The 22,236-nt window shown below is 35.4% G+C and overlaps 1 long non-coding RNA gene across 1 annotated transcript in view; it reads right to left on the bottom strand.

Annotated features, from left to right (window-relative positions):
• Nucleotides 1-22,236, bottom strand: part of LOC141571043 (uncharacterized) — a 141,757-nt gene that overhangs the window by 97,189 nt on the left and 22,332 nt on the right. The window contains exons 3-5 of the long non-coding RNA XR_012495534.1: nt 21,802-22,089; nt 18,289-18,379; nt 6,462-6,565 (exon numbers count right to left, since the gene is read on the bottom strand). This is a non-coding gene — a long non-coding RNA (uncharacterized LOC141571043). The remainder of the gene's footprint in view (nt 1-6,461; nt 6,566-18,288; nt 18,380-21,801; nt 22,090-22,236) is intronic.

The following is a 22,236-nucleotide window of genomic DNA, read 5'->3' as shown; positions in this document are numbered from 1 at the left end:
ACCTCAGAGATCACGAGCCACCACTCCCACACCCAGCTTCCCTCCCTGACCAAGATACCCAGTAGTGTACATTTTCTCTTACACTAAATGATAAACTTTTTGTAGGCAGATGCTAGGTGTTATTTATTATTGTATCTCCCAGATCACTTAACAGAGTGCAAGATACATAGTTTAGGCTAAATAAATCTCTGTTATGATTGAATGAATAGGCAATTTGGATTAAAAAAAAAGATCCACATGCTTTCCTTAATTACAGAATTATGGTAATTTTTTCTACTTGAGTATATTGTAAGATTCTCTTTATTAATAAGCTTTGAGGGCAGATACCATGATTTCCTACTTGCTTCTGAGAATTACTTAACAAAATAACTGACTGTACTCTCTTACGTATTAGAATATTAAAAACTGGAAAAACGATAATTTTAACCATTGACAATGGAATGTAGTTTTATTCCAGACCCCAGAGTTGTCTAATCTTTCAATTATATTTTTTTGTGTGTGAATATAATGAGAACTTAAAAAGGGAGAAGAAAATATGAATGAATATAATTGATTACTTAAATTTCTTATTAAAGGGAAATTTATGCCTATACAGATTATTTTGTTAAGAGACAAAATGAAGTATTTGACAAAATATATCAACCAATATTTCACTTTCTTTTCAAAAACAATTTGAGACCCATTAAAAGACAAACATAGGGAAACATGTAAGAGGGGCTTAGTTTAAATGATATATTTTTAAAGGAAATATTCATTTAAAAAATCTATGAACTTATATCAGCTCAAGATGTAATGAAAAAATCCCTCTTGACAAGCAAAATTTTATATTTTTTCTAACCTCAGTTTAGATGCATGTTAAAGAATAATACATACTAAAAGGGCTTAATTTTAACTATTGTGACTCTACTCTGTATCAGGCACTTTTTTAGTATATTGCATACCCTATATTAATGATTATAAATGCTATGTAATGCTTTACACATATTAGCTCTAATATCTCAATAACCTTGCAAGGAAAATATTGTCATCCTCACTAGACATAATAAGAAACTAAAACTCATAAATTAATGTCAGCCTAGAGATGAATATAGGTGTGCCTAACTCCAAGCACTTCTATGTCATCACACAGATCATATTTTCCATCCATCGTGCAATATTTGATATAGCATGTTGTGGCAAGTTTTATGTATTTAATCTCCTTTGTTTGCTTTTCTCTAAATTTAGATATATGTCAAATAAAAGTAGGTTGACAAGAGATGACCTGTTTTCCACCAATGAGGAAGCTTTCTTGTGTAAACAATAATCTTGCTTTGGATATTTTTAGTAAAATGTTTCATGCATAAGAATTGGTTCTTTTACTCCCACACACATGTACACATGCAAATTATATGTTTTACATAGTTAGAATTCCAACAAGAGGGACAAGTAAACCAGAAATCAGTATTGCTTAAAGAGATAGAAACACAAACCAAATGTTAGCAAAGAGTAAAGAATCTCAGGTATAAAACAAAAGTATAATTCTTACTATAAAAGTGCTCTGAAAATCAGAAGATAGCTATCAAGTCCTACCTAACCACTTGAAGAAAGCACTTACTGTTTACTATTGCCTCATACACTGTATCTGAGCAAGCCCATCTGCTATTAACAGATGCTTAGTTGTCAAAGAGAGGAATTGTTTCATTCTTTATAGTGAAATTATATTATATAAAAAAGTGCTTTATGTCATCATTTATGGATTAATAACTAATAACCACAAATTGGTCCAGGTCAAATGGTGACTTTTCTGGAGAGGTCCATAAGAAAAGAATCAATAGCATAGACGTTTGTAGGGTTTATCACAAGAAGGCAATGAGTATTTTAGGTGTTATATCAAGAGAAGTTATTCAATAATTCATGTGCCATAAATAGAATTAGGTTCTTCAATTAAATAATGCCTGTTTATTTGTCTTTGTAAGTGTGGCATCATAAAACAAAATAAAATATTGGGGTCCTTTTGACAGGCCCCTCTGTATGGTAGAGATCTAAAATTGGAGGATCCACTATTTAGATGCTTGTAGGATAGTAAGTCCAGCTGGATCCACTTACAAGCAGGGATCTTGCAGTCTTGCTTTCCTTCATTAGATTACAGCACTAAATCTGTCTCTATGCCCCTGTCTTAGTCCGTTGGGATGCTGTAACAAAAATGCCATAAATTGGGTAGCTTACAAACAACAGATTTTTTTTTTTTTCTCACAATCCTGGGAGATGGGAAATCCAATATCAAGGCTCCAGCAGATTTGATGTCAATGATGACCTTCTTCTCACTGTAACTTCACATGGTGGGAAGGGTGAGGGAGCTCTCTTGGGTCTCTTTTATAAGGGCACTGATCCCATTCATGAGGGCTCCACCTTCATGACCTAATCAATGTCCAAAAGCCTCACTTCCTAATATCATCGCCTTGGGGGTTAGGATTTCAACTTATGAATTTGGGGAGGACACAAACATTCAGACCATAGCAGTACCTGTAATAAATGGGATTAATATAACACAAACAAACATATTAAATGGGTCAAGTGGAGGTTGTGCACTAAGTCTATAGAATCAACATAGAGAGCTAAATTAAGTGATAAATCATTCTAAATCCACTTTGAGTTTTGAATATTAGCATAACATTAAGTAGATCATAGACAAGTCTACGTGACTGTTGGCATGCTTAAATATAGCCTCTATCTGAAGGCATTATTTTCCTAAACACAAACTTAACAGACTATATTGATAATGTCACATGATCTCATTATTTTTTACCAGCAGTTAAGAAAAAAATTTAAAAAAAGACTACCAATAGTTTAAAGATGAAAAAAATATTAATTTTATTTTGAACAGTGTTTTTGACAATGTATTTCTCAGGAATAATGGGTCTATAAGCTGTTAGTAAATATTAGGTGAAATTTAAGTGCTGAGGATAAATATGGCTGAAAAATATGGGTTAAAAAAGTTAAAGTGGTCTCTTACAGGACACCTTGGAAGTTTTAAAATGTTAATGAGGGACCACTGGCTCCGGGTAAGCACACTCCCATCTTATCTCTCTTATTGAATGTAGCTTCCATAGTAGAGCTGAATGCATGGAGCAGCTATTTGAGATCTCTTAAAAGTAAACGGAAGTTAAAATGAATGGGTTGGGGAAGATTACCAGAATCAAAGTACTGCTGACATAGCTGTGAATGTACCATCTTAACCCCTATGGCGCCTACTGGCCTGGATTCAAGGCAGCCGGAACCCATAAGTGGACTTCTGTGGGGACAGAAGGAGTTCTAGGAGAAGTCCTCTAGTTTAGATTTGAGGGAGGAAGAGGTCCTCTGGCAGTGACAGTGGGGCAGTAAGGACATGCAGTCATCTAAAATTCTGAAGAAAAGGAAGCTGCTTCTCCATTCAGAGGAGCTGCAGTCCAAGCGGGTGGGAGTGAGGCTCTGTTTGTTTTCTCTTTATCTTTCTGCCCTGTTGGCTATAGGCCTGAGTGCATTGGAGGGAAGTACATAGCAGAGGAAGGTAAAGTCCCAGCGTTCTGGTCAAAGGCTAAAAACGGGGAGTCTAAGGGGTCAAAAGTACAAGGAAGATCATGAAGCTCAGAAAAGTGACCCAACAAAGATGTGCTCAGCTCAGAGCTGCACATGCAACATGCATGAATCTGATCGTGAACAATATACTGAAGACTTGGACAACCATGGGAAGCAACAGACCATTGCTCAAATCTCAGAATGGCCATAGGTGGTGCATACATGGGACAGATCCTAAAAATACGTCAAAGACTTTGAAAACAGAAACAATAAACCACACAAGACTGATTTGAATATGTGGCTGGAACCAAACAGTGTTCATCAGATATTGACATTCTCCAAAGGATTAAAACAAGTCTCATGTCATAATACTTAAAATGTCCAGGATACAGTCCAAACTTATTTGGCAAACAATACCTACAAGACTTTTGAGGTAAATACGGGAGCTTTGGGGATTGGTAAAAAGCACAGGTGGGTTTTTTCTGTTCTTTTGAAGGCTCAACTTAAAAGACAAGTTGTACAAGTTGTCCTCAATTTTAAGGCAGTTGTTTTTAGCTCTTCGAAGAACTGAGTTGTGACCTGAATGATAGTAAGGTGATGGCCCACCCATTCAACTCCATTATCTTCAATTTGCTTCCTTACATCAAAGAGATCTTCAGATAAGATAGAAATCTAAAGATTCCTATGTTCTGCATTGTGAGCTGTTTGCCTTTGAAATGTTTTCTTTCCCTTTGGATACATAGCTTCAATTAGCTTAAGAGAAAATGACTTAAAAAGTTCCTATCAAGCTGTGAATATCAGCTTACAAGATGGCCAAAACTCAGGAGTAGCTAAGAGAGCTACTTAAAAAAAAAAAGAAAAAAATCCTTTCAAATATTTTGTCAAGTTTAATCTGGGACAAACATTAATTATTTCTGGCATTAATGAACACCAACCCCCATCCCCCCCCAAAAAAAAAAAAAAAAAAAAAAAAGTACTACCCTCCCAAGATCCAGTGCCACTTCCAGAGATAACTAAGAGAAAGAAGGACTTAGACAATCCCCCAAGACCTGGCAGCAGTCAATAGCACCCTAACCACATTTCTCTCTCTCTATTTTTGGGGCCCCCAATCTGATGGTCAAACTGCCTGCATATGCAAGAACCAACAACCTGCATGTCCCAAGAAGGCAGAAAGCCAAGCCAGGTTCTTAGGACACAAGACAAGACAAACAAGAAGGCAATAGCTGTCCCTAAGAGAGAAAGGATTGACAACCAATGGGTACCCCAAAACCAAATTCATAAGAGTCTGAACTTGGAAAGGAAGGAACAAATTTTTACTTTGCTTTCTCAGCTGGGCACTATAGAGATCCAGAAGAGCTAACTCTGATAAGAATTCTCACTTTGTCAGCTTTTGCCAGTTTTCCCAGGATCCCATCTGCAGGATTCAGAGTGAGTGGGGTTTAAAGTAGAGAGTATAGCTCTATTACCTACTAGAATTTTGTACAGTTTTCCACTAATATTAATTTTAATTTCCCCTTGGCTGTAAGGGAATAACTGGTAGCAGTTTAGTGGACAACCCCTTGGAGTTAACCCTGGGAAGAGCCCATTTGGGGAACTCTGCTTCAAGGGTAGTTATGGGGGCATTGGAATTTGTGTGGAAGGATTTGACAAAACCTTCAAAGACAATCTTTTTTCCAATGTCCTGTTTGATTGCAAATGAGACACCAATTTCTGGGACAGTGTTTTATGATGGACCTGTAGGAGGGGGAGGTCCAGGTGTTTTAGGTTTCTGGCCTTGGAGCTGTTGCAGCTGTCAGGCCGTTAACTTGTTAGACTTTTGTTTGCAATCTTATGGTCTTTTCAGAGTGAAAGGAAATTCAGATAGAAGATTAGTAGAACAGTACTCAAGTAAAGGAGGCTAGAGGGGAGTGGCAGGAGTCACATCAGTCTTACATTGTTTTATTTCAGGTACCTCTTGTGTCGTTAATTTTTCATTAGGCATGTGCAATAAATCTTTCAATGAAGCTATTTGGAATCTTAAAGTCTTTTGGAGGCTTCTGTATGCAAATTAAAATTGGTATCCCATTTTCTTTGTTAGATTTGGGAACCCTTGCTTTTAACTGAACTTCTTAAATGAACCACCTCATCTAATTGGAACATTCCCCATAGTGGCCATTGTAATTCTAAGTTGTCTTAAGATTTTGCCATTTTTGTAGATATATACAGCTTTGGGACCACAGTTCTAAAACATAAAATAAGCAGGTGTGCCAGAAGGTGGCACATTCAAATCTTGGAAACTTCTAGGATCCCATTTCTTTAGCTAAGCCTTGGGTCTCTCAAAGACAAATTAATACCAAAAAGGGATGTGCCACAGGGTTGGGGGATTTTGTGGTGTTTTACATTATACCTCATTGCATGGGAGTTATCTTAAAGTTGAGGGTGACCTAGTGTCAATCTAACCCTTTCTGTGACCAACTTATCCTAGCACTAGAGTCTTAGAGTTATGTGGTGAGTGCTCAAATAGCTTTAAGGACTCAACCTGTGCCCACCAATTTTACAGCATTGACTTCTAGTATTCCCATTAGCAAGAAATCTATTATTCTTTTTAAGAGATTTCTTTATAGTGGCAGAAGTCTTGATGGCTTTTAATAGTCTGACTTATGCCTAGTCTATCTTGATTTTTATGGTTAAAACAGTCTGAATTTCTATCTTAGTTTATTTTCCAAAGTCCTCCAGTGGTTTATATTGCTGACACACCTTAAGGCTTTGTGGATCCCCTAACATTAGCTGTAACCAACTGGGGACTCCCAATATAACTATCCTGGAACTTTACTAAAACCCCAGAACCTTTCCAGGAACAATCAATCAATCAATCAATCAGAATAAAGTTTGTTTAGCTCGGGGAGCTGCTCACAAAGGAGTGGAGCTCAAATCTGAGAGTGACTTACCCACAGCCCTCAGTAACAGCAGCTCTTCATCTGTGTCTCTCTTTGTCCTGAAGGCCAAAGGCTGTTCGCCGTGAGTTTTGGATCCCATTCCTCGCCATCAAAAACTGTTGCAAATGATTAAATAGAACAATTAAGGTGATACAAAAAACTTTAACTTTATTTAACACTTCATGAAGTAGACAGTCTCCTACGGAGAATTGCAAAATGGGGTGGAGGGCAGAAAGCTTTCATAGGATAAAGAATAAAGAACAAGGAAGAGAGCGATAGAAAATATTTCGTTTGCTGGGGCCACACAGTCATCCTGGTTTGGGGTGAGAAGGCCCAGTTGGCTTGGCATTTGGGGATTGGCTGACTGGATACCCTGTATGCTATTCTGGTTAAGTGGACCATTCACAGGGCCACAAAAGTTACCTCAGTTTTGGTTTGCTGATGTGACACGCTAGGAAGGTGTGGCTCCATCTTGGGCCTAGAAAGTTATTTCAGTACAGATAAATTGTCATAATCTAATTTGAAATGTGTGTTGAAACGGTCATATAACTTGATCATCTGTTATTCTAGGTGAATAAGGGTTTAAGTGGAATTCAACATTTGTTCAGGCATTAGTTTTACTGTCCAGAAATAACAGAAAGACAATGGAAGAAAAGGGTAACCATGAGTGAAAAATAAATCTCATGTTGGCTTCATGCCTGGGCCTAATGAAGGAAAAGAAGATGGGATAAAATGAACAATAATTCAAAAGGGGAACTGTATATATTTTAAGTGATTTCATTCATAGGGTTCATAACCCTGAGATATCAGAAGTTGTGACCAAAATCGGAGTTTGTCAAGTCCACAGCAGAGGTGTTACCTTGGGCACTATACACATCTGAAACTCAGGTTTCTCAGAAAATAAATTATAGAATAATTTATTATTACATAAGTTACACACACACACACACACACACACACACACACACACACATTTCTTAACTTGGCCCAGTCCAGCAGTAGCCAACTTCCTGTCTTTTACTAGCATATTGGCCCAGGAGTCATAATTCAAGACGGATTGCACTTTCCTTTTAAAATATGAGTCATGGTAGAGAAAATGCATTTGGATAACTACACAATTTTTCTGATACTCTCAAATAATTAATTGCCTCTATACAGAAAAAAAAAAAATACTTAAAACTATCAGTGACAACTAATTAAACTTACCAACTCAATTAATTTACTTAGCTTTCAATTTTAAAAAGTGTCACTCCTTCCTAATAATATTTATTAATCTCCTAATACTTGCAGATTATAGGAAAATTTAAAATAAAACAAGAGGTGCATTTCGCATTTAGGTGCCACAATGGTAATTCTGTAAAATATATTTTAAGCATATTTTTACTAAACAAAAAAAATATGTTATAACATTATTTTTTCCTTGTATTTATGGGAAAAGCTTACAAATGCTTAATCTATCACATACAGTCCTTGTGTTTCCTTATTTTATGGATTTTTCCTTCTATGTAGACAGCATTATATAAAAGCCGGCAATCCAGTGCAGTCAGGTTTCATCACTGGTACTCGTATGTGTGCTTGGCAGAAGTATGTCACCATTTCTAAACTTCAGTTTCCTTACTTGTAAGGTGGGAATAATCTCTGCCCTGCCTGCATCGCCAAGTTATCGTTAGGATCCAATGAAATTATCACACTCTATAAAATGAGATACTGTAAAAACTTTAATTCCTATCATCATCACGATTGTAACCTCTTTCATATTCTCTATTAATCCATGCCTGTCGAAATATCACTTTAATTAAATTGTCACAGTTTATTTCTATGCCAACATTACATTTATACACTGTTTCTTTAATCTTGGTATTTGTGTTGCTTCTTTAAGGGTTCATATTAATAATGTGTGGCTATGAGCATAAGATATCACAACATCTACCTTGGGGCTTTATGCATCACTTGTACTTAGTAAATAAAACTTCACTGACAGGAACCCATTAACCCCAGTGCAAGGGCGGGTAGATGGATATGTCCATTTCCTGCTCAAAGCCTTCATTGGTTTGCGATGTTCAGTGCAGAGTGAAAAAAGAAGGCCCTGGAACCAGACCACCTATGTTATATCCCAACTTGCTCATTTCCTAGTTGTATGATCTTAGACAAGTGACCTAAACTTCTCTGCACTCTGTTCAGTTGGTAAAATGAGCATGCTATCAGGACCTCTTTCATAGGATTGTTGTGAAGTTTAAAGCATGTGAAGTACTTAAAATACTACTTGGCACATTGTAAGTGCTTAATAAGCATCATGTGTTATATGAACACATGAAATCTATAGGAAGATTTTGTGATTTGGCCAATACTTACCTCACCTTGACTATTCTACAACTCCCCCTCTGCACAATTTTTTCTCACACACACACTTTTTTAATCGAGCCATACATGTTTTCATTAAATTCTTGGATCGTGGAATTTGGACTACTTTATCCCACCTTAAGGCATTCATACCTATTTCTCATCTGCTTGGAATAATCTTCCCACTTCTTAATTCCTACTTGTCTTTCAGAGCTGAAGTAAAATATTATTTCCCTGGGGATGTCCTCCCTAATCCACAAAATTGGGTCAAATCTCCCTGTTAATCATTAACATAGCTCCCTGTAGTTTATGTTTAGAGCACTTATCACAATCACTATGAAGTGATTAATTTTCAATTCATAATTTATTACCTGCTATACTAAAATTCCTTTGTTTACTTCTGTATTCCTAGAACTTATAGCAATAGATATCTGTGAAATACATAAATACAAGAATAAGTAATCAAATCACTTGGTAATCTCACAGGCTAAATTTTTTTTTTTTTTTTTTTTTTCATTTTTCAAAATTAAATTTATTGGGGTGACAATTGTTAGTACAGTTACATAGGTTTCAGGTATACGATTCTATAATATATCATTTAGATATCACATTGTGTGTTCACCACCCAAAGTCAGTCTCCTTCCATCACCGTATATCTGATCCCCTTTACCTTCTTCTACCATCCCTTCTCCCCTTACTCTCTAGTAACCACTAAATTGTTGTCTGGTCTATGAGTTTCTGTTTCTTTCTTTGTCTTTTTCCTTTATTGCTTTCAGTTTTATATCCCACATATGAGTGAAGTCATATGGTTCTGGACTTTCTCTGTCTGATTTATTTTGCTTAGCATAATAATCTCAAGATCCATTGATGGCTCAACTTTAATTGATTAAAAAAAGCCACATTTCAAAATTAAAAAAAAAACTCAGTTTAGAGTATATTTAAATTGTATATACCAAATGAGATAATACATGAAAAATCATTTTGTACCTAGTTAATACTATACAAATTTAAAGGATTATTGTGATTATTTTCACCCAGTATCATATGATTTTCTAAAGACCAAAATAAAAAAAATAAAATAAAAAAGGCACGATCTGTAAAATTTCCTATACAATTCATTCTCCAGCACAAATCATATAGGTTGGGGAAAGGCTATCAGAAAGCTGTCCATACACAAGTAGAATTTTAGAAAATGAAGAGGGTGTTCAAAATCTTTCTATAGTGCATTTTGGAGGAAAGCATATTGGATAATTATTAAGTAACATGTCTCTAGTCTAAATTAGACTTGAAAAAACTGATCAACCTCCCATTCAAGGAAGAGAATTGAACAGGTTTCATTAACATCTGGTATTTCCCAGCTCACTTTTCTCATTATTAAAGGCAATAAATGGCTGGGTTAAGATTATTCTCAAAGGGTCTTTAGAAGAGAATTGACCAGGTCTGTTTATTACTTTGCTTTCAAAATGTTGCCCAAAATATCCTTTAGTAATCAATGCATGGCTAGCATTCTAGAACCTATTAAGAACAAAGAATTTGGAATCTGCTTGCTCTAGGCTTCACTCCTAGTGGAAAGTCTGTTAATTAATTTGCTAAGAAACCTTTTATATAAGGGGTCTATTTAAAAATATTCATTCTTCCTTGAAATTTAGTTCAAGGAAAAAGTTTGCCCTTACAGATAGATAAGCTTGTATATTTTCTCTGATTAGTCAGAATTCTATATAATTCAAAATATTTCCATATGTTCATTTTCTTTTGATATAATATTGACTGCCTGTGGCAACTAACTTACTCTAATTTTTCATGAACATCTATATATTTACACTTACTGAGAGTTTTGTTCTATGATCAATGTAATTTAATTACCCTGTTTAATATACTGTTAAATCTGGGTGGTGAGCATACAATGTGATATATAGATGATGTATTATAGAATTGTACACTTGAAACCTATGTAATTTTACTAACCATCATTTTCTTAAATTTAATTAAAAAAAATCTTGTAAGGGGCCTCAAAAATCAAGCATGTATATGTAAATTCTAATTTCAAAACAAGGAGAGAAACTGGCTTGAACTCCATGCATTGCCTGTTGTATATGGGTGATAATTCCAAGCTCCAGACATTCCCCAAGGTTACTTTATGCTCAGAAAGCTTTAAGGAACCAGATTGATTATTTTATTTTTCCCTCATGTAATGACTATTTTGATAAAAATATACTTTGCCACTTTTCCCTGAAGCATCAAGAAAGGAATGTAACGATAATTGATTAGATCTTAACTCCAGCATCATTCTGTCCTGTCCTCTTTTACATTGGCTTGCCCTCAAGGACATACCCCCTTTCCAAGCTGTATGGTACACGCTCATCCAACCATGTAGCAAATGACACTGCAGAGCCAGTGAGATACTGTCTGGAGGTGGAGCAATGATTTTTCCCCTTCCCATTTTTCACTAATTAAAGAAAACTGGCATGGAATCCTGGCAGAAGAGAAAGACAATGCAATTTTGAGTCTGTTGGTTCTAATTATTCCACTAATTACCTTGATGTTGGCCAAGTTACTTAGTTTCTTTGTACCTCGGCATCTTCTCATGTCAAGTCTTTATAATGCTGTTATGAGCGTTACATGAAATCATGTATATGAACAGCCAGCCAGAGGTAGGTGTTTTCAAGGACTGGTTTTCAGCATCAGTGCTGTTGTCATTCATAAGCTCACTGGTGGCCTCTGCATGTCCTCTTTACTCTCTCCTTGGTGAGGTGAAATGGGTAAGTGTATGATTTTGTGGCTCCAAGGAGGAAGCTAAAAGAAAATCCTAATTCAAACAACCCCATAAACCAACAGTGAGAACCCTAATATCTTTTCATTTAGATGCATTAAATTGAAGGAGTTAAAAAATAAGCATTTAATAAACCTATTAGCCATGGCTGCTCAAGGATGAAAATGTGTGAAAGCTCCTTTTACCAATGAAACCTTTCCTTTTAGGCTTCTCCCAGGCCATTGCCCTCATTGTGGTCATGGATAGCTGGAGTTTTCTCCTTGTAGGCTTCTCTCCTACCCTGTCTGCCTCTATGATCTTCCCTCAAGATCCATCCATTCTCTCTACACAAGACTCTGTTAGTTACACTGATAAACTCACTTTTGGTGTGGTGTTAACGGCTGACAATGACTGACTTTAATAAATCTTCTAGGTGACATTTGCCTTTGAATAGGACTTTCAGCAGATGAAGTGGGTAGCATGTTGGAATATGAGTTCTTTTGGGTTTCACCTTGGTAACATTTACCAAAATATTTTTTAAATTGAATACTAATTATAAAAGATGTTGATGTAACTAGGGAAAATATGATTAAGTGCACTGTGGAGAAGCTAGGTTAAACAAAATTAAGCAGATTCATTTCCTGTAATTCTGTTCAGAGCCCTTAATAGGCAATGTGTAACTGTGTACATGGAGACACTAGATTATGCAAAAACATTAATTCAACAACTATTTACTGAGCAACTCCTATGTACCAGGCACTGTTCTAGATGCTGATGATACAGTGTTGAATAAGACAGATAAGAACCCTGTTTGCACGGAACTGACAATCCAGTGCCAAAGTTGTGGTAGAGGAAGGGAGGAGGCAGAAAATACATATGTACAAAAACATGTAAACAAGATGTTTTGAGATAATGTTAAGTTTTAAGGAGAAAATAAAATACAATGATATGGTAGAGATTAACTGGTGAGAAAAGGCTACTGTAGATGGAGTGATCTGAGAACTTCTCTGATTGACAAGAAGGAAAGAATCCGGAGTGGCTGGTTGGCTCAGTTGGTTAGAGCGCAGTCCTCATAACACCAAGGTCACTGGTTCGATTCCCACATGGGCCAGTGAGCTGCGCCCTCCACAACTAGATTGAAAACAATGACTTGACTTGGAGCTGATGGGTCCTGGAAAAACGCACTGTTCCCCAATTAAAAAAAAAAAAGAGTCCTTCCTACAAAGTTCTGAGATAGAAGGATTTAAGAAAGAGAGAAGAGGAAAGAGTCAAGGTGGGAACGAGATTAGCACTTTCACTATCATATAACATTGACTTTGGAAATATTTTTCCCTAAACTTTGTAGAAGAATAATGTTGCACAGAACACAGTCAGAGAAAAAGTGCTCTGAAGCATAGGCAACCCTACACTGTTAAGGGTAAGTCCCTCTCTGTCTCCTGCCATCACCTGTGAGGTGGACTGAAATACCTATTTCACAGATATGTTACAAGATTTTCAAAAGGAGCCAAATGGAATATCTAGCACATGAAGATACTCAATAGCTGTCAATTTCTTTCCACTCTTTTACATTGAAAATCATGCAAGGAAAAAGATGTTCAATCTTTAGTATATATTTTCACTGTTTACCAGTCTCCACTGCTAAGTATTCTCCCTAGTTTATTCATGCTAAATCACTTAATCTTAATATTATTAAAATGCTATTTCATACCACAAATATCAGAGAAAGAAAAGTAGGTATAAAAGTTATAAAATGCACAAATATTTTTTTTTTATTCCCATAATAAAAATGAATTATTTCCTCCCCACACACTACATGGTATTCTCAGAAACTTATCATTGAGTTCAGATAAAATCCTAGAGTAACTATTCATGTTTTGTTTTCCTGAAAGTGAGTTTTAATCATAAAGACATGTATTAATAAATACATAGACCATTCTAAATATAATTATAGATCACTTGGTCTATTAATTCCATAAGAAGAAACACAATCCCAGGTTATCTAAATTAAATTGAGTCTCTTATTTAACAAAAGGTAAAAAAAAGTATTAACCTTTCAATTTATTCAAGAGGAAAATGTTAGGTGAACTTTTCTTAGTGACTCATTTTCCACAATTTCAAAGCAAAAAGCTAGAAATGAAGTTGATTTTAGACATGAACAGAATATTATCTGTCAAAACAAATACTTTCATCTGACTTAGACAGGACCTATTTAAAGAAATTATGAAGACTTCTGTGTAAAAAAATTTAATCTTAAACGTACAGTATTAACAAGTTTCACACCTTTTATTTCCATTAGTATAGGTAACTTAGAGGTAAAATAAGATTATGCTTAAGTAATTTGTTTTCATCCTTGCTGCCACAGAATTCATGTGGGGATTTTTGACAGGCAAATTAGTCAAATATAGGATAAATGAGTAAAATGGAAATTGGAGGGCTAGTGTAATAAGGCAAATTGTAAAATGACTAAGGTTTTTAAAAAATAAAATAATGCACGTTCATTCAAAAACAAAACAGTAGAGAAGGGTAGTAAGGGAAAGATCTTCTACTGTCCCAAACACACAGTCTTACTTTGGAGGGGTAGTCATTACTAATAGAATATTTTGAATGCTTTAAAACATTTGAAATATAGGCAAATACATCAAATATATTTTACACAAATGGTTGTATATTAAACATAGTAGTTGTCACCTGTTTTTTTCTTTTTGTAACTTTTCAATATATTTTGGAAAATATTTCTATCAGAGCTTAGCTTCTCTTATTAATGATGTTTGTTTTACATTTACTAGATTTGTCACAATTTGTTTAGCTAATCTCCAGCTCTGGTGAGCATTTAATTATCTCTACTATTTACTTTCACCAACAATGCTATTGTGAAAATATACCTGCTAGTCTTGTCATGTTGTCCATTGGTTGCTTTTGGTCCCTAACATCTGCTCAACTTTATGTAGAATTAGTCTGCATAGCCTATAGAAGTGGTTTGAACATGCCCCAATGAAAAGAGCTGCAACTGAGTGTGTCAAACAGTAAGAGGCAGGAGAGTAATAAGGACACTGGCTGTGCTATGCTTTCTATACTACCTACCTGCTTCCTTAAAGCTGTTACACTTGGAGTATTACTACTGTTTTCATACTTTTCACTTGCAAGTTTATTGACATAATTTGGAAGTAATTTTATGTCATGAGAATATTTAAAATAAATCTTAAAGGGCATTGGATGGGCACATTTTTTATTTTTCTACCCCTTTTCTCTAACACACACACACTCATCCACACCCACTAACACCACCACCATCACCATCCACTTTATTGGTGTACCTCAGTCCAGGGGCTAATCCATCATCATGACAATTTCCTATGGGAGTGTCTTTCTTTAGACTTTTCAGCAGCTCTTTTTGTGACACCATCCCCACCCCCATATCTTCCAGTCTCACATCTGGAGATGGAAGCTGCCTGCATGGCTCCATTCAACAGTGAATTGTGGATACTAGAGCCTTAGAATGGCATGCCTCCCAAGCAGTATCTGCATAGTGCTTGCAATTCAACAACTATGTATCATATAGCCATTATATAGGAAATAAATGAGGAATACAGAGCTTCCTACCCTTGAGAAGTTCACAGAATAATAATAAGGTAGGTGAAGAAGGGGCAATAACAAGTCCAGAATTCTCTGAAATAAAAGAAAAAAGGGGGAAAGTAATTTACCATTTCCCAACAAAATTTGGTAGGGATACATAGGAGAGAGCAGCAATTGGTTGCTAGGATTAGAAACAAAGATTGATGTAGAACTGTCAGTTTATCTAGGTCTTGAAGGATCTTTAAATATATATATATATATATATATATATATATATATATATATATTTTTTTTTTTTTTTTTTTTTTTTTTTTTCATCAATAACAGGAGAGGAAGGCCATTCCAAGTTGAGGAATGGCATGAGTCACAGATGGGTATCAGGAAACTCAGGGAGTGGGGAACAATGAGTACTCCAGTTTTATGGGAACGTATGATGCAGAAGAATGGTGGGAGAATGTGTAGAACGGAATGTGGCCTCAAAGAGAGGTCTCTGTGCTGGCACCTGGGAGGTGACCTCTCAACCCTTGGATAGAAGTCCGTTATCATTCATGGTTGGTCCCATATACCACTTCTGATAGTTTATACTAAGACGTGACTCATGGGAAGCCCTCAATAGTATATTCATATGTTAACAAAATGACTAAACCGGGGGCTTGCCACACCAGAAAGACCAACCATGTGATTAGAGGGTTGGGACTTGGGGCCGTTAATATTAGCCTGACCTCCAGAGAGAGAAAGGGGGCTGAATATTGAATTCAACCACATGGACAATGATTCAGTTTATTATAAGTACATAGCGACACCTCACTAAAAGTCTCTGAATACTGAAGCTCCAGTGAGGTTCCTGGCTTCCCAGTGCTCTATGTGTGCAGTCAAACATCAACACCAGGAGGGTAACTCCCCCTGAGGACACTGAAGTTTTGCATTTGGAACCCTCCCAGATTCTGACCTGTGTCTCTTCCTTTAGCTGGTTCTAATCCTTCACAGAGAGAAATGTAGAAAGCAGAGTTGTCATCATATTGTGGATGGCCTTGATTGGGGTTAAGGAATAAATCATTAATATTCTAGGCAATAAAATAGTTAAAGTTCTGAGCAGAGCTGTGGCATGTTAAGATGTTCTCTTTCTTGTGTGTGTGTGTGTGTGTGTGTGTGTGTGTGTGTAATCTTGAATTGGTGGGGAAAACAAACTTAAAGGCAGAGGAGAATGAAGATAAGGAAAACGACTGTGAGACTGTATTGGTTTTCCTTTGCTGCTGTACCATATTAGTAAAATTTAACAGCCCAAAACAACATAAATGTGTTATTTCACAATTCTGTAGGTCAGAAGTTTTGTAAGTACAGATAATTTCTTTGTTTAGGTTTCTACTAGCCAGTATCAAGGTATCCTCTGGGCTGCATTCTTTGCTGGTGGCTCTAGGGGAACATCTGCTTTTAGGCTCATTGAGGTTTTTGGCAAAATTCTAGTTCTTGCAGTTGTAAGACTGAGGTCCCTATTTCTTGGCTGGCTGTTGGGCAGGGTGTCATTCTCATCTTCTAGAGGCCATCTGCATTTCCCAGATTCAAAGTCAGTAACATTGGGTGAAGTCCCTCCCACATTTTGAATCTCTCCAGATTTTTATCTGTCAGATATCATTGACAGACTCTTCTGCCCCTATCTCCTGCTTTTAAGAGCCCATTGATTGAGTTGGGCACACTCAGATCATTCAGATACGCTATTTTAAGGACAGCAAATTAGCTATATTAATTCCATCTGCAAAATCTATTTTGCCACAAAAGGTATAAAAGCAGGGGATGAAGATTATGGGTCCAAAATCCTACCTACAACACAGATGAAATAAGGATTTAATACGTAGTAGTCATGGAAATGTAAAGGAATAGATAGGGAAAGAGACATTGTAAAAGTAGACAGCTAAGGATTGTAATCTGATTGTATATAAATAACCAGTAGAGGGGAAGATCAGGAGTGATGCTTTGGATTCAACACTGGGTGCCTGGAAAACTAGTGATAGAATTGTGTGTGTTTTTTGTTTTGTTTTTTAATTTTAATAAATTTATTCGGGTGACATTGGTTAATAAGATTATATAGGTTTCAAGTGTACAATTCTATAATACATCATCTGTATATTGTATTGTGTGTTCACTACCCAAAGTTAAGTCTCCTTCCATCACCGTATATTTGACCCCCTTTACAGTCTTCTACCTCCCCCAACCCCCTTTCCCTTTGGTAACCACCATACTGTTGTCTGGATCTTGAGAATATCATGCTAAGTGAAATAAGTCAAATGGAAAAGGCCAAGAACCACATGATTTCACTCACATGTAGGGTATAAAACAGAAAGCAACAAATGAACAAACAAGACAAACAAGCAAACAAAAAAACCCAAAAACTCATAGACACAGACAATTGAATTGGTTTTAATGTTGGTTAGTTATGGTGAAGCTGATCAGTGAGCTTTAGAATTTGAGACTCTCATAGGCTATCTAGTTGGAAATGTCCAGTAGGAATCTGATAATAAAGGGTTGTGTCTTGGGAAAGGATAAGATTGTAGATAAAAATGAAAGACTTATCTACATAAATCTAGGAATTAAAATTATGGAAATAAATAGTGAAGAGAAAAGAGACAAATAGGGCTCCAAACATCAGTTATAATGATCTTTTGAAAAATACAAATTAGAATACACCACATTCTGGTTTGAAATTCACCAATGATTTCCATGACTCTGGGACAAAAAGAACACTTCTTGCCACAGCTTCCAAAAGTCACTATGATGTATCCATTTCTACCTACAAACACATTTACGATTTTTCCTTCCCTGATGATCCAGTCACACTGCTTCTGGTTGACTCTCCAACACACTAAACTCATCCCACTTTTGGGCACTTGTGCTATCTTCCTTCTTCCTGTGATGCTCAGCTTCCAGATCTTTATATGACTGATCCCGTCTCATAACTCAGGTCTCAGCTTAAACATCACTGCATGACACAGGCCCCAATCTAAAATAGCATCCATCACCCTCTATCATATCAGCCTACTTCTATGCTATTTCTTACTTTATTTCTCATAATGTCTTTTACCTTAACAGTCTAACTTGCCCAATATTAGTATTGCCATATCATATTTACTTTGAATTGACACATGTGTAGTTTGATCTTTTTTTCATTCCATTATGTCTTACCTTCTAAGTCTTTTTTATTTTTTGAAGGTTTTCTTCTTGAGAGCAGAATACAGGCTGGGTTTATTTTCTCTTCCAATTTGATAATCTTTGGCTTTTAAAAGGAAGAATAATTAAGTTACACTTCTGATTAGTAATGTGTTGGTACTTATTTCTTCCAGCTTACATTCAATTCAATTGTCTATAATCTTTTTTTCCTTTGTTTGGTTCTCTCTCCTTCCTTATGGCAAACACTTGTAAAATTCTAAGAGTGAGACCAACACACCCAATGGGTAGACAGTTCACTAAAGACGGTTAAAACATTAATGAAGATAATATAAAGTAAGCCAAACACGAAGAAAATACAAACATATGTAAGACCAAGAACACTCATATATTTGCTGTTAGGAGTTAAATTGAAACAATCATCTGAAGGGTAATTTTGTCACATAAAACACAATATTTATACGCTTCAAACTTGTATATTCTGTGAATTTATATTAAGGCAAAAATCAAATACATGCACAGAGATTATACAAGATTATCCATTATAGTATTAAATATAATAGTACAACTATAAATAGTCAAAATGTGCTATATGACTTATTAAATAACTCATAGCACATCCACAAGATATAATGATTAAATTAAAAATCATGTTGTAGAAGAATATTTATTGACTTGGAGATATATTCCATGAAAAGAACATGCCCCAAAGTATTATAAATGTGTGTGTATACATATAGGTATATATTTGAAAAAAATAAGCACGACATTTCATGTTGTCAGTGGTTGTTTTTGGGTAATAGGATTATGTGTGATTTTTATTCCTTGATTTTATTTTTGCACTTTAAAAACTTCTCCACCTAGACTGTATATATATTTATTTTGTAAGAGAAGAAAATAGTTCTACAAAAACAGTCAGGAAAGTTTTCCTTACTTTTAAATCAAACTTCTCATGCTACTGTCAAGCCACATATATAATAATATGTATTATAATTATATATAATATATAAATATATATTATATATAATTAATAAACTTATATATAATATTTATTACATATAATAAATATATGTAATATAATTATAATAAGTATGTAATATATTATATATAATAATTATATATAATTATTACATATTAACAATATATATTATTATATATAATTATTATATATAATATAATTGTATATTGATATTATATATAATTATATATAATATATTAATAATATATAATTATATATAATTATATATTATATTAATAATATGTATTATACATATATATAATTTTTCTATCCTCAGCTGAAAAACAGAACAGCTAATTACTATTTTTGTGCAGAATATCACACATACATTACAACCCTTGGGTATTTTAGAACTGTTTTAAAATTGCATTTGATCTTTTTGTCTTTTCAAATAAATTAATCAGTTCTTTCAGCATTTTATTTTATGTCTTATTTTCAAGTCTTTCTGATCACATGGATTTTCCATTAAGCTTCCTGAACTCTTAGATAACCAAAGAGTTTTTATTACAGAGCAGACAAATTATAATGCATGAAAAACTGTGCACATGGCTAATTGGAGAACTGCTCCAAAGAAATACCATAATGGAAAGTCAGTGGTTAATGGTAAGAATCAATGTGTCCTCTAGCACTTCTGTGTGAGCAAGCCATCCTATATCGATGTCTCCTGGCAACAAATGGGACTCTTGTGTGCAGAAAGAGTTAATGTAGCTTCCCAATGTACCTAATTTATTTCCAGAGACTGTTTTATGCTCTTAGAGAACATGGCTTACCACTCTATGTGTTCCTTTGCTAATAGTATCAAGAGTGAAAAACCCTGTACTCATTTTTTTGTTTTATAGTTTACTTGCATAATTGTTTATTTTTCTACTGCTCACATATCAGGTTATTTTACTGCAGAAATTCTCATTTATGGAGATTTGAACAATTGTCAGTTTGGGCATGTTATAGACAGCTCTGTGAATACAGTTTGGTTAAACTAACACTTCTGCTAGCCCAGAAATTTGAATACTGTTACAGATATAGAGAAAAACAGGCTAGTTTGTATCAAAAACATATTTATTTACCTTGACATAAACACCTTGTAAGTTTATAAAGTTAGGACCAATATCTATCATTGGATAATGGAATGGTAGTTGGAATACGCAAATATATTAAAATATATACTGTATGAAACATGAATATATTTTTAAGAAACACAATGGATTTGAAATTCAGCCAGTTTTTCATTTTATGCCTTGTTCTTGTTTTCTGCTCTTTTCATCAGCAAATATAAGAATATATACTATATTGTAACATACTGTAATGATAGGAAGGATTACTAGATTTTTGTTTCTATAAGAACATCATAACAAATATTGAGATAAATATCTATTATTACTCAGGTTTCATGTTCTTCAACTAGTAACAGCTTACACAGAAATGTCTCAATTAACCTTATCTTTCATGCCAATCTATGATGCTTTATATTTTTGAAACAGATTCTTCCAAAGCAGAAAATAATTCTTGATTATAAATTAAGCTCCTTTCAAAGACACATTAAGTTTTTTGAGACCAAGATATTTCTGTTTGAGAAACAGAAACAGCAGTTTGGATTGTGTGACTAAGAGAGTTAACACTCATTTTTATGAGATAGATATACTACAATGTTTTCTTATGTATTTATCAACTCTTAGTGTTTTTTATTGATCCTTCAAATAGATTTTGCAGCTAAAACATTCAATGCAGATAGATTTCTACAGAATGAAAAGTTTGGTGCTAGAAAGTTGAACAGAGAATTATTTTATACTTTTTAGCATTTTGGCATTTGGCTGCTACGCTTCACTGTATCCCCTACTCTGACTTTATTTAAGTCAATGTGTCTTTCTTTAAGTCATCGTGTCTTTCTTTACACAGAAATCTTCAGAGTTTTTGTATAAACACAAATGCTTTTTTTATTTCTTATGTAATCTTAAGAAGTGGGATCATCACTGTTTTAGCATTTCTGGCAGTGTTGGAGGAGGTCCTGGAGGGGATGTAACTGCAGGTTGACCCACAAACAGAGGCACCTGACCCCCAACTCCCTTGGAAGTTGAGCTCTGCTCTGTGAACTATTCCCACAGTGGGAGCCATTTTCAAGGTTGCAGCCTTGAGGGAGTAATGTGTTGTTGAGGCGAACTGGACTGTATACTGACTGAACACAGTTAAGGTCTCTATATAAACTTTTCAGATTCGGGCTACGGGTGGGTGCATGATCTACTCCGTCGCAGGCACCAAAGACAAGCCTCGTAAGCACGTTCCCTGACTTATTAAAATTGCCACCTACCAATCTGGATGGTCTCTTTCTTAGGTCTTTTCTTGCCTTCCATGTACAGGGGCCAGTTTCAGATTTCACCCGCGGAGCCCAAGGTTTCGAACAATCAGGCAGTGATGCAAATTTGGTTTGAAGTATCTTTTAGCTTCATGGTTTCTTGTGGCCTAGAGCTTTTGAAAATAATCTTGTATGTATGGAAAACGCCCTCCTTCGTGAGGCTTACCTTCCCACGTAGAAGCCAGAAAACTTGCTTCTCATCTTCCTTTGCAGCTGGAACCCAGACATATGCCCTAATCCCCACCAGTCAGGCCTGTCCTCAGGGGAATCCAACTTGGAAGTAAGCCATTTGAGGAAGGATGTGCTGTGCAGAATCGGTTTTTGTAGGGAAGACGAGGGCTGGCGCATCTGGCTTGGATGACAGTGGTGGATGTCTGGTCTGGGTCCTAGTGCAGGAGTCACATTTCAGCTAGAGCGAGGTGCAGTTGTCATAAAATCAGGTTTTTTGCAACAACTGAAAAAAACAAAAAAACAAAAAAACAAAAACACTTGTTATATCTACAGCTTGTGAGCAGGAGTTCCTGGGCAGTGGTTTTCCTATTGACCCTGCTGTGGTGTGATTCAGAGCATTATTTTTGAAAGTTTAGACTTAAACTCTGTT

This window comes from Rhinolophus sinicus, linkage group LG04 (assembly GCF_036562045.2).
Source record: "Rhinolophus sinicus isolate RSC01 linkage group LG04, ASM3656204v1, whole genome shotgun sequence".
NCBI classification, from domain to species: Eukaryota; Metazoa; Chordata; class Mammalia; order Chiroptera; family Rhinolophidae; genus Rhinolophus; species Rhinolophus sinicus.
This window is presented reverse-complemented; position numbering and strand designations above follow the sequence as displayed.